The following is a 10322-nucleotide window of genomic DNA, read 5'->3' as shown; positions in this document are numbered from 1 at the left end:
ACCAGGGTGGTGGGAGGTCATGTGGTACAGAGGAATTAAATGCTTCCCTGCAACCCGAAAGAGCTTGACTAAGACGGGAACCCACAAGGAAGAGTGTGGCTGCTTTGCATCCCTAATTATATTGAATTGTACTGTCTGTTCACTTAGAAGTCTTAAAATTTAAAAAAAGTAAAAAAATTATACACACACACAAAGTGTATATATACATACATATATATGATTGTTTAATAATAATGAAAAATAAAACTATCCAGTCGTAGAAGATTGGTTGAATAAATTAAGATCCACCCAAACAGCAGATTGCTATACAGCTATTAAAATCAATAGCTGTATAGCTATTGAATAGCCTGGGTGGCTCAGCGGTTGAGCGTCTGATGCTACTCCCAGCAGACCCGACCTGCAGTCGGTGGTGCTCTGGGGTCTCCAGGGGCTTCCTTCCCAAGGCCACTGAGCGGTCTCCAGTCCTTTTACCTGGTCTTGTCTGTGTTGAGGTGCCACACAGCCAGACAAGCCTGGTGGCAAAAATCCAGCCCCTGTGACTTATGTGACCTGAACATGTTTCACCTCTCTGGCCTTCAATTTTCTCCTCCATAAAATGGGCCCACGCTAACCTACGAGCTATCTCGTAGGTTCAGGGTGTGATCCTGGAGTCCTGGGATCGAGTCCCACGTGGAGCCTGCTTCTCCCTCTGCCTGTGTCTCTGTCTCTCTCTCTCACATGAATAAATAAAACCTTTAAAAAGAAAAAAGAAAATCAATGCTATGTAAGTGTATTTATTAACACAGAAAGATGTTTTCAATATGTCAAGACCAGCTTGAAAAACAAAATGGATATTCTGATCCTGTTTTCATAAAAAGCGTATATATGTGTACAGAAAAATTTCTCATTTATACACACAAAATGTTGAGGCTATCTTTGATAGGAAGTATGATAACTTGAGTTCCTTCCTTTTTACTTACTTATATCTACATTTTCTATAGTGAACATGTGTTTCTTGCATAATAAACTCGGTATTTTAAAAATCTAATAGTATGTTGAAATAGCCTTAATTTTGTCAAAAGATCCATCTCTCCTTAAACGTGAGAAAACAAAATTTTCTGAATTTCTTGTTCTCTTTCATTTGTTCCTCCTGCTTTTGGTGGAAAGCAAACAGTATTCACTGTGGAGAATGACTCGAGGCCAGGAACTTGCCTTGAAGTAATGGCTTATGAGAGAGAGGGGGCAGTTTAGAGATTTATCTAACCCAATTCCTTATTTAGCAGATAAGGAAACTGGACCCACGGACTTAGCTAGTCTTCTAAGTGCCTAGTAGCAAAAGCTCAGCTGCAATGCAGGTCCTCAGATGCCTAGCCCAGGGCATACTCTGCACCATCATGCCAGGCCATGACATCGGCCCTCTTGATGCTGAGAGGAGACTGAAGTCACTTATCATGGAGATGATGACTCTCAGTATAGGAAGAACTATTATGCTAACCACGATCAGTCACAGTTCTTCGGCTCTACAAAGAGGCAGACGTGGAAGTTGGGTTTAACTTACTATAGATACCATGGTGAGAGTTAAGACACTGTGGTGGGTGATAGGAAGATAATTCTGGTACTTCCTTCTGGAAATCTCCTATCTGGAAAGGTTTTGTGTGATTGCACATGAAGGCAGAGGCCCGGACACAAGTCTGGTCCCCAGATTCCTTCCTCTTCTTCAGTAGCTAGGTCATAAATGCTGCTTGGGATATTTTCATTCCTCTTCCCAACACTCATCTTTCTGGAAAGTAGAATAGTGACAGTAAGTCCAGATAAGCATGGTATAAACATTGTTCTTAGCCCTTTGTGAAACCAGTTTTGAGAAGCTGCACTGATAATATTGGTTTGTCAACTTCCCTAGAGAATTCTTGGCATTAGCACTACCACATTCATCAAGATTTTTGGTTGCACACATCAAAAACCCCACTTGACCCAGTTGAGGCAAAAGAGGGACTGTATTAACTCATGGAATTCAAGGAAAGGTTGAGTATCTAAACTATGCAAAGATCAGGGATACATGGAGCTAGGCCTCAGGAATCATGAGAACCGAGGACGTCAGTCCCGGGCAGGCCTTGGTCTCTGCTTCTGGCCTCTGCTTCTCACACATGGTTGCTTCATCCTTTTTTCACTGCAACAGGCTGACTCCACTTCCCATGGCCATACTTCCACCTGACAGCCTCCATCACTAGGCACGAATGTTGCTGGGGATCTCTCACTTGTCCCAAGTTAAGAGATCCCTGTGGAAGGGCCAGCGCGGGTAAGCTGTGACCAGGGCGCTGGGACATAGAAATACATGACAATTCCAACGGGAATGCAGTGTTTGTCCTGGAGGAAGAGTCCAGGAGACTAGGAGGTATTTGCTGAGACAAGGATATCCTCTTCCCCCTCCTTAGAGATAAGGGCTTGAGGAGAACAGCCTGAACAATGAGATGGGAGTGGAATCCTTAAGAAGCCGAAATAAAAACTCCCGAGAGGGGAATGTGCCTGGCTAGGGATATCCACCCTTACAATGATTGACATCTGGTGGAAAAAAACCTGGAGCAAATCTCTCCTTGATTGGGCCTCCAAAGAGAGCACCTGGCTGTCTTAGGGAATGAGACAAGTTTCAAGAACCGTGCCCCCCCACCCTTTCCCAACCCACTCTTAGAGAACTAAACCGTGGGGGTAACCATCCTGCCATTTTAACTATATTTATAAATCCCTGATCCTTTATGTAGGGCTTTTTTTCTATTCTGCGCTTAGCCCGAATGTTGCTATTTTCACAGAGGAAATCGGAGGAAAGAGGCTGTAATTATAGGTCAGACACCAGTTCCGGAAGCAGCCAAGGCAGCAGAGAGCCCATGGCTCCCTGCCCTCTTCCGGGCTGCACCCTGGACCTCTCCCCCCCTTTGCTCGGGCCTAGGGCAGCGCTCGTGCCTTTGTCCCCTTCTCGTCTCTTCCTTTGTTCACCAGCTCCACATATCACGGGACGGAAAGGGAAAGTTAGAAATAAAAGCTAGTGAATTAAAGCACCACGATGCTTGGACAGACCTGTCTCTTGGAGATAATTCAAATGGAAAAGAAAAGGGGGGAAAAAATAACACATACACACACACATTTCAGGTCATTGGCCTTTTTAAACAGACCGCCGGCAATATTTACTCCTCCCGAAATAGCACAGTCACATGAAATAAAACCGTGTTCGGTAAAGCCCGCAAAACAAAAGGACAATTTACAGGCTGGCACACTTACTGAGAGTCCTCTGTTTGCCAGCCCCGGATCAGGGCCTGCAGCTTCCTGACTCTCCTGGCCACCTTCTGCCCAAACCCTGCGGGACATTGGGGGGAGTGGGGTCAAGGTCACACTGCCTTGGAGACCCTCCTGGACATTTGTCCCCTCCAATAATTTGGGAAGGTGGCCGAAGGGTGGAGAGCAGGGCTGTGACAAGGATGTGGCGAATGTGGCCTCCATCATCGAACAGGTGCCTAGAAGTGCAGGTTGCAGACATCACAGGAACAGTGCCCCTCACCAACGGTGGCCCTCACCCTCTGGCATGGCCACCTCTGTCTCCTGTCCCTCCTTTGGCTCTGTCTTTTTTGTTGCCTACCTCCCCCCATCCTCTCTTGACTTTCCTTCATTTACCCCATACCCTTTTTTATATTCCCCCTTTGCCTTCTCTCCTTACCTCTTTGTTGTGCTGGGGCCCCCGGGGGACCTTTCCTGAGCAATCATGCTGTAGCCTGATGGGTCAGTGAGTGGACAGGCACAGGCCAGGTCTGGGCTTGTGGTGACCTCCCATGGGGGCTCAGACCTCACTGAGGTCTCAAGGAAAGCTTCTCAGCTTCACCCTTTGAAACTCTTCTCAGTTGCCCAAGATTCCTTTTACAAAGCCAAAAGCCATTTGAGAAAAAAAAAAAAAATTCATTAGCTTGGTGAGTATGTTTCCCAAAACCCTTCAAAGCCCCTTCACATTCGCTGATGTAATCTTTACATGGACCTCAGGGAGTGGGCAAAGCAGGGGAGGAAGCAGAAAAATAAGGAGGTTCAGTAACCGATCCCGAATCAGTCAGAGAACCCTGTTCTCTGCTCCCTGGGCTTCTGTGCACAGAGAAAAAAGAGGAAAATAAGAGCCATTCCAGTTGCCAGAGAGAGGCTCTTCTAGTATCCAGGGTGAGAGTTACAACATGAGCCTGAATCGCTGGCTTATCACATGTTGGACACTTGGTTGACAGTGGAGCTCATCACCTGGAACCTCACGAGGCCTCCTTCACGGGGGCTCCACGTTTCCTGCCCTTACATCACAGTCTAGCGGCTGTCACCTTCGTGTGTGTTCACTGCCAAAGCTCGTCCAACGAGGCGCAAGGGGTTAGCCAGTGATGTGCATAACACATACTCCAATTTTTTCAAGTGTTTTGTGGTTGTGAAGAAAATTATCTTGAGGGCTCCAATGAAGTTTGTCTGCCAACTGATCAACCGATCAACCAATCTAGCTATCATCTAGCTATCAACAAATAGTTGCTGAGTCTCAGCATCATGCTACGTGATAGCATGTGTGAGGTTCTGATGTTTGTGGGGAAAGGAAACCTTGCCGAGCCCATGTGCTTTCACTTCTAACAGCCAGCACCTGTGTCTCTATGTCAAAGGGCTGTCCTCAGGCTGTCAGGATGTCCTTTGCCTGGGGACCCTGTGAGGTGAGGGCCTGGACCGTCCACACCCATGGAGCAGCCCTGGACCAGTGACTGACAGGACAGGGGCATTGGTCCCCAGTGGGACTGAGCTTGTCACTTGATTTCATTCCCTGTTTGGCTTCCACATACTCCGCAGGCTACGTTGCCATACTCCTGATTTTTCCTGGAAACACACCCATAAAAACCACTCTCACCTCAATTCTTGTTTTAGGATGTGCTTGCTTTGTCTTGGGCTCCATCCCACGTTGATATCAAGGATCAGAGTAAACGAGAGAGATGAGGGGGGCAGACCAGGCTCTCCTTCCAGCACCACAGAAGCCTGTCAGTACAAGCTGTAGGTGGGGTCTTCCTAAGGGCCAGCGCCCAGGCAGGGAGGGGAACCATGTTCCCAAGTCTGCACGGGGTACAGCCCCGGGGCGGGGGAGCCAAGGACTGATAGGAACTTAAGATCCTTTGACACCTAGGAGTTTCCAGGTTGAAGAATGCTAGAAGACAAAACCGAGACAAGAGAACATCTGCAAAGTGGCCAGAGATGACAGCCATGAGCATTTCTCCCAAGCAGCTTCCACGGAGCAGAAGTCCCTGGGCAGACCTGGGCCTGAGCATCTGGGAACTACCATCTGGGATGCCCAGAAAGAACTGAGAAAAGGAATGAAGTATTGAGACGTTGATACAACACGCATGAGCCCTGAAAACCCAAAGGAAAGAAGCCAGACAAAAAAGGCTACCTAGTGCACGGTTCCACTTACATGAAATGTGCAGAAATAGGCAAATCCAGGGAGATGGAAAGTAGATCAGCAGTTGCCAGGAGCTGGGGCAGGAGAGGAAGAGGAGTGACTGCTTCATGCACACAGTTTCTTTATCAGTGATGGCGATGTACTGGAATTAGTGGTGATGATCGCAAAAACCTTATGTAAATACTAAAGTCCTATAAACTGTGCACTTTAAAGTGGTAAAATTTGGGATCCTGGGTGGCGCAGCGGTTTGGCGCCTGCCTTTGGCCCAGGGCGCGATCCTGGAGACCTGGGATCAAATCCCACGTTGGGCTCCCGGTGCATGGAGCCTGCTTCTCCCTCTGCCTATGTCTCTGCCTCTGTGTGTGTGTGTGTGTGTGTGTGTGTGTGTGTGTGACTATCATAAATCAATAAAAAAACAAAAAATTTTTTAAAATTTTTATTTATTTATGATAGTCACAGAGAGAGAGAGGCAGAGACATAGGCAGAGGGAGAAGCAGGCTCCATGCACCGGGAGCCCGATGTGGGATTCGATCCCGGGTCTCCAGGATCGCGCCCTGGGCCAAAGGCAGGCGCCAAACCGCTGCGCCACCCAGGGATCCCTAAAAAAAACAAAATTTAAAAATAAAATAAAATGGTAAAATTTTGTGGTATGTAAATGGTATCTCAACAAAACGTAGGGAGGAAGGAAGGAGAGAGGGAGGGAGGAAGGAAGAAGGGAAGGGAGGAAGGAGGAAGGGAGAACAAACAAAAGAACTGGGAACTTTGGGGCAGTGGAAGGAGAGGCTGGAGTCCTCCTTCATCGGGGCTGCAAGTTAGTAGAATTTTGGATATTAATGTATTAATATGTACTCCTTCCTCTTTTGGCTGGTGATGATTGGGATCATTAGTGTTATGTAAGTGATGAAGGAGGGAGGACCTCTGTGGCTGTACGCGGTGGCGGTCCTGCTCAGTGATATATTTCTGTAAACTTCTTCAGCACCTAAGGTCTCCACTGCCTAAGATATAAGGATGAAGGAGATAGAAGGAGACTTTTTTTCCTAATGATTTCATTAGTGTCCATCTCATTCCCCCAACTACAATATAAACTTCTGAGGGTAGAGATCATGTCCTTTGAGGGAATTTGGGATTCTCTCTTCTTTTCCTTGACTCTGTGACCTCCCCACGCTGACTCTAAACTGAATGTAGACCTGGGGCCTGACGCCAGGGCCCACGCTGGATGAGTCTTCAATCCTCTGTTCTATTGGCTGCTAATTTCTCTACCTTTTTCTCCAAGGATCAGGGATGGTTCACAGTTCCAGAAACTTCCCTCATTTCTGTCCTAATACTTGGCATCATTTGCTCCCTTCAACAGGAAAGCAAATTTGATTTCTGGAGGTCACGTGATACCTGCTTTTTCTTGCTCACAAGACATGCCAACACGGAGCAAGCATATAATGTGACCACCAGGGTAATATATTTGCTATTAAACTCCAGCAAGATTGAGGCTTATGCATCAAAGCCAGTTCAAAAATCACTACACGTTTTCTCTTTCAGTGGAAAAATAAAGAACTTCCAATTAAACTGTAGAATGGAGCTTCTTCCATCCAGTCCCTCCTGTATTTCCTAAACTTCTGGGAATAAAAATAAGTCCTGTTCGGACTGCAGTTAGTTAGTTCCTTTCTACTCTAGAAACTTCTCCATTGTCCTTTGTGTGCTGTGCTGGGGGCCTGAGGCCTCCACTCCTCACCCCACTCCTCTGCCCGGAGAAACAGACTTGTGCCGCCGGGCCAGGCCTCCATGGGCTCACACTTCATAAGGGGGTCTGTCTCCAGACACCCAGGTCAGGTGTTTACTCAAAGGCTTGGATGAATAGGAATGTCACTTCCTTGTTTCAGAATTGGCAGAGTGCCCACCCCTCCCTACCGGCTGAGGGCCAGAGGTGCGAGGTCTACAGGTCCTCTCTACAGGCACATTCTCTCTCTCTCTCTCTTTAAAGATTTTATTTATTTATTCATGAGAAACACAGACGTAGGCAGAGGGAGAAGCAGGCTCCATGCAGGGAGCCCCATGCGGGACTTGATTCCCGGTCTCCAGGATCACGCCCTGAGCCAAAGGCAGATACTCAACTGCGGAGTCACCCACGCGTCCCTAAGGCACATTCTCAATGTCCCCGAGGCCCAGCTACATCTGGACTCAGAATTTCTGCCTCCTGAGGGAGTATGAGTGTTTGTGTATTTTACATGTGTGCTCATGGGGCTGGTATATGCATACTATAGGTTAGAGTGTTTGGGGGGCATATGATATATATCTACACACACATATATATTTATACACACACAAGAACACATATAGATGTGATTTTTCATAAGTGGTATCAAATGATATATTGGAAAGCTGTTTTCTAAGCAAATAATAATAATGGATATTACCGAGTGCTATGGACTAATCTCATTTAACCTTTAAAGCCATTCTGTGAGGTCGGTACCATTGGTATCCCCATTTCACAGATGAGGAGACTAAACTGTGAACAGAGGGAATAAAGTTAGCCTCTGGGGAGTGGCCATACAGCTAGAAAGGGGGCAGAACCTGGATTTGGACTCCTCTGACTCAAAGACTCTGCTCTTGACCATATAGCCCAGCGACAGTAGGCAACACAGGCTAGCAAGAGTCTTGAAGTTTGTTCATTCATTCATTCATCCATTCATTCAGATAACATTTGCCGAGTGCCTTAACGTGGGCTAGATTATGGGAGTAAAAATATGAACAAGACACAGATCTTCTTGAGACTCAAAGTCTTTTGAAGTAGACAAGGGTATAAATAAATCATTGCAGCTCAGAGTAATGAGGCACATTGCAAAGAGAACAAAAGATAAGCCATTAGTACTACCCAGGGAAGTTATAGATGTGACATTTTAACTGCATCTCAAGAAAAGAAAAAAGAGAAGCTATTTGCTAGAGAGTTAAACTGGAGAAGAGAAAAGCAGGAAAGGCCACTTCAGGCTGAGCAAATAGCATGTGCAAAGTACTAGAAATCTCAAGTGTGTTGTGTGGCTGCAGGTAGAGAGTAAGGGAAGGGAGCTCACAGATGAGCATTCAGACCATGGAGGTCTGGACGCTCTGCTGAGAAGTATCTGCTTCATTGTGTCAGCACAGGGGAGCCACTGGGGCAGCATGATCATGGTGGTGTTTTAAAAGGACAGCTAAAAATAAATAAATAAATAAATAAATAAATAAATAAATAAATAAATAAATAAATTTTTAAAAAAAAGGACAGCTAGACAGCATTCTGGAGGAAGGTTTGAAGTGGAGGCAGGATGGGGAGCAGGTGAAGTAGTTATGCATAGAGGCAGTAAAATAGTGGTTCTCAACTCTGACTGCCTAGGAGCATCGCCTGAGGAAGGAGCATGGAGTTCAAGAAACATCTGGGCTGGAGATATTTTGGGAGAGACATGAACATCTGGGGAGAGAGTTGAAGCTATAGAAGTAGGTAGTGTTTTGATTCAATTGGTCTGGGTTACAAATGGGATAAATGGTAGGCTTTAAAATCTCCCCACTTGATTCTTTCTTTTTAAAAGATTTTATTTATTTATTTATTTATTTATTTATTTATTTATTTATTAGAGAAAGAGAGAGCAGAAACAGAGGGAACAGCAGGCAGAGGGAGAAACAGGCTCTCCATTGAGCAAGGAGTCTGACGCCAGGCTTGATCCCAAGAAGTCTGAGCCTGGGATCATGACCTGACCTAAAGGCAGACGCTTAACCGACTGAGCCACCCCAGTTGATTCTAATATGCATCCCACACTCTCCTACATCTGTACAAGGTACTTTTTTTTTTCAAAGATTTTATTTATTTATTCATGAGAGACACAGAGAGGGAGGGAGAGACACAGGCAGAGAGGGAGAAGCAGGCTCCCTATGGGGAGCCCAATGCAGGACTCGATCCCAGGACCCCGGGATCATGACCTGAGCCGAAGGCAGATGCTCAACCACTGAGCCACCCAGGTGCCTCCAGTACAAGGTACTCACCAGGGAACAGAGGACCTTGAGCAAGTTTCTTAGTATTTTTAAGCCTTTTGATTTTCTTGTCTGTAAAAGGGAGATGTTATTAGCTTGTACTTCAATCAGAGAAGGTATCTACATGTTTGAGCACTGCTCCTGGCACATAGTAAGTATGCGGTGCCTAGTTAGCAATGATTCAGGAAAGAGATGATGAAGATTGAAACTAAGTCAAAGGCAGGCGAGATTGCAAGGAGGATATGAATTAGAAAGACATTTCAGGAGTGAAAATACAGAGCTTAATGAATGATTAGATAGATGGTGGGTGAGGAAAAGAGAAGACTTGAAGAGAACTCTCTGACTTCAAGCTTGAATACTCAAGAGATGGTGTCCCCATCTTGGATGATGGGGTGCAAGGCCAGAGGAAGGATAAATGTTGAGATGGAGAAAATAAATTAGATTAGACGTATTGAGCATGCTACCTGGAGGCATCTAGCAAGAGGTTGGAGTTATAGTCTGGAGCTCAGGAGGGAGATCTAAGCTGTAGATATTTGGGGAGAGCCACTGGGTGAAAAGTTGAAGCTAAAAAAGTAGCTAATGTTTCTCTAGGAGAATATATATAGTGAGAAGAGTTGCGGGCCAAGTACGGAACACGGTGACTGTCCATAGTTAAGAGATTGATAAGGGAGTCTGTCCTCCAAGAATGAGGTAGGGGGTACAAAGATGAAACAACAGGATAATTTATCATAAGGAAAATACTACTATCTGCAGGGAAAGACATAAGCCTGGTATAGGGAAAGGTCTGGTTGAGAGTTGAGCAAAGTAACAAGTTTTTTTGTTGTTGTTGTTGTTTTTTGTTTTTAGTCACTTTGATTCTAGGATGCTTTTAAAAAACTTTCAAGTTTGGGGGGATCCCTGGGTGGCG

General features: G+C 45.8%; 1 long non-coding RNA gene across 2 annotated transcripts in view; it reads right to left on the bottom strand.

The window, feature by feature from the left end:
- Positions 1-254: 254 nt before the first annotated feature.
- LOC144316352 (uncharacterized) overlaps positions 255-10322 on the bottom strand; it is a 37251-nt gene continuing 27183 nt past the window's right edge. Inside the window, exons 2-4 of one of the 2 annotated variants that reach the window (XR_013382271.1) lie at positions 4880-5170; positions 3683-3876; positions 255-1759 (exon numbers count right to left, since the gene is read on the bottom strand). This is a non-coding gene — a long non-coding RNA (uncharacterized LOC144316352). The remainder of the gene's footprint in view (positions 1760-3682; positions 3877-4879; positions 5171-10322) is intronic. The other variant, XR_013382272.1, reaches the window with a different exon arrangement.

The sequence above is a fragment of the Canis aureus genome, chromosome 6, assembly GCF_053574225.1.
Source record: "Canis aureus isolate CA01 chromosome 6, VMU_Caureus_v.1.0, whole genome shotgun sequence".
NCBI classification, from domain to species: domain Eukaryota; kingdom Metazoa; phylum Chordata; class Mammalia; order Carnivora; family Canidae; genus Canis; species Canis aureus.
This window is presented reverse-complemented; position numbering and strand designations above follow the sequence as displayed.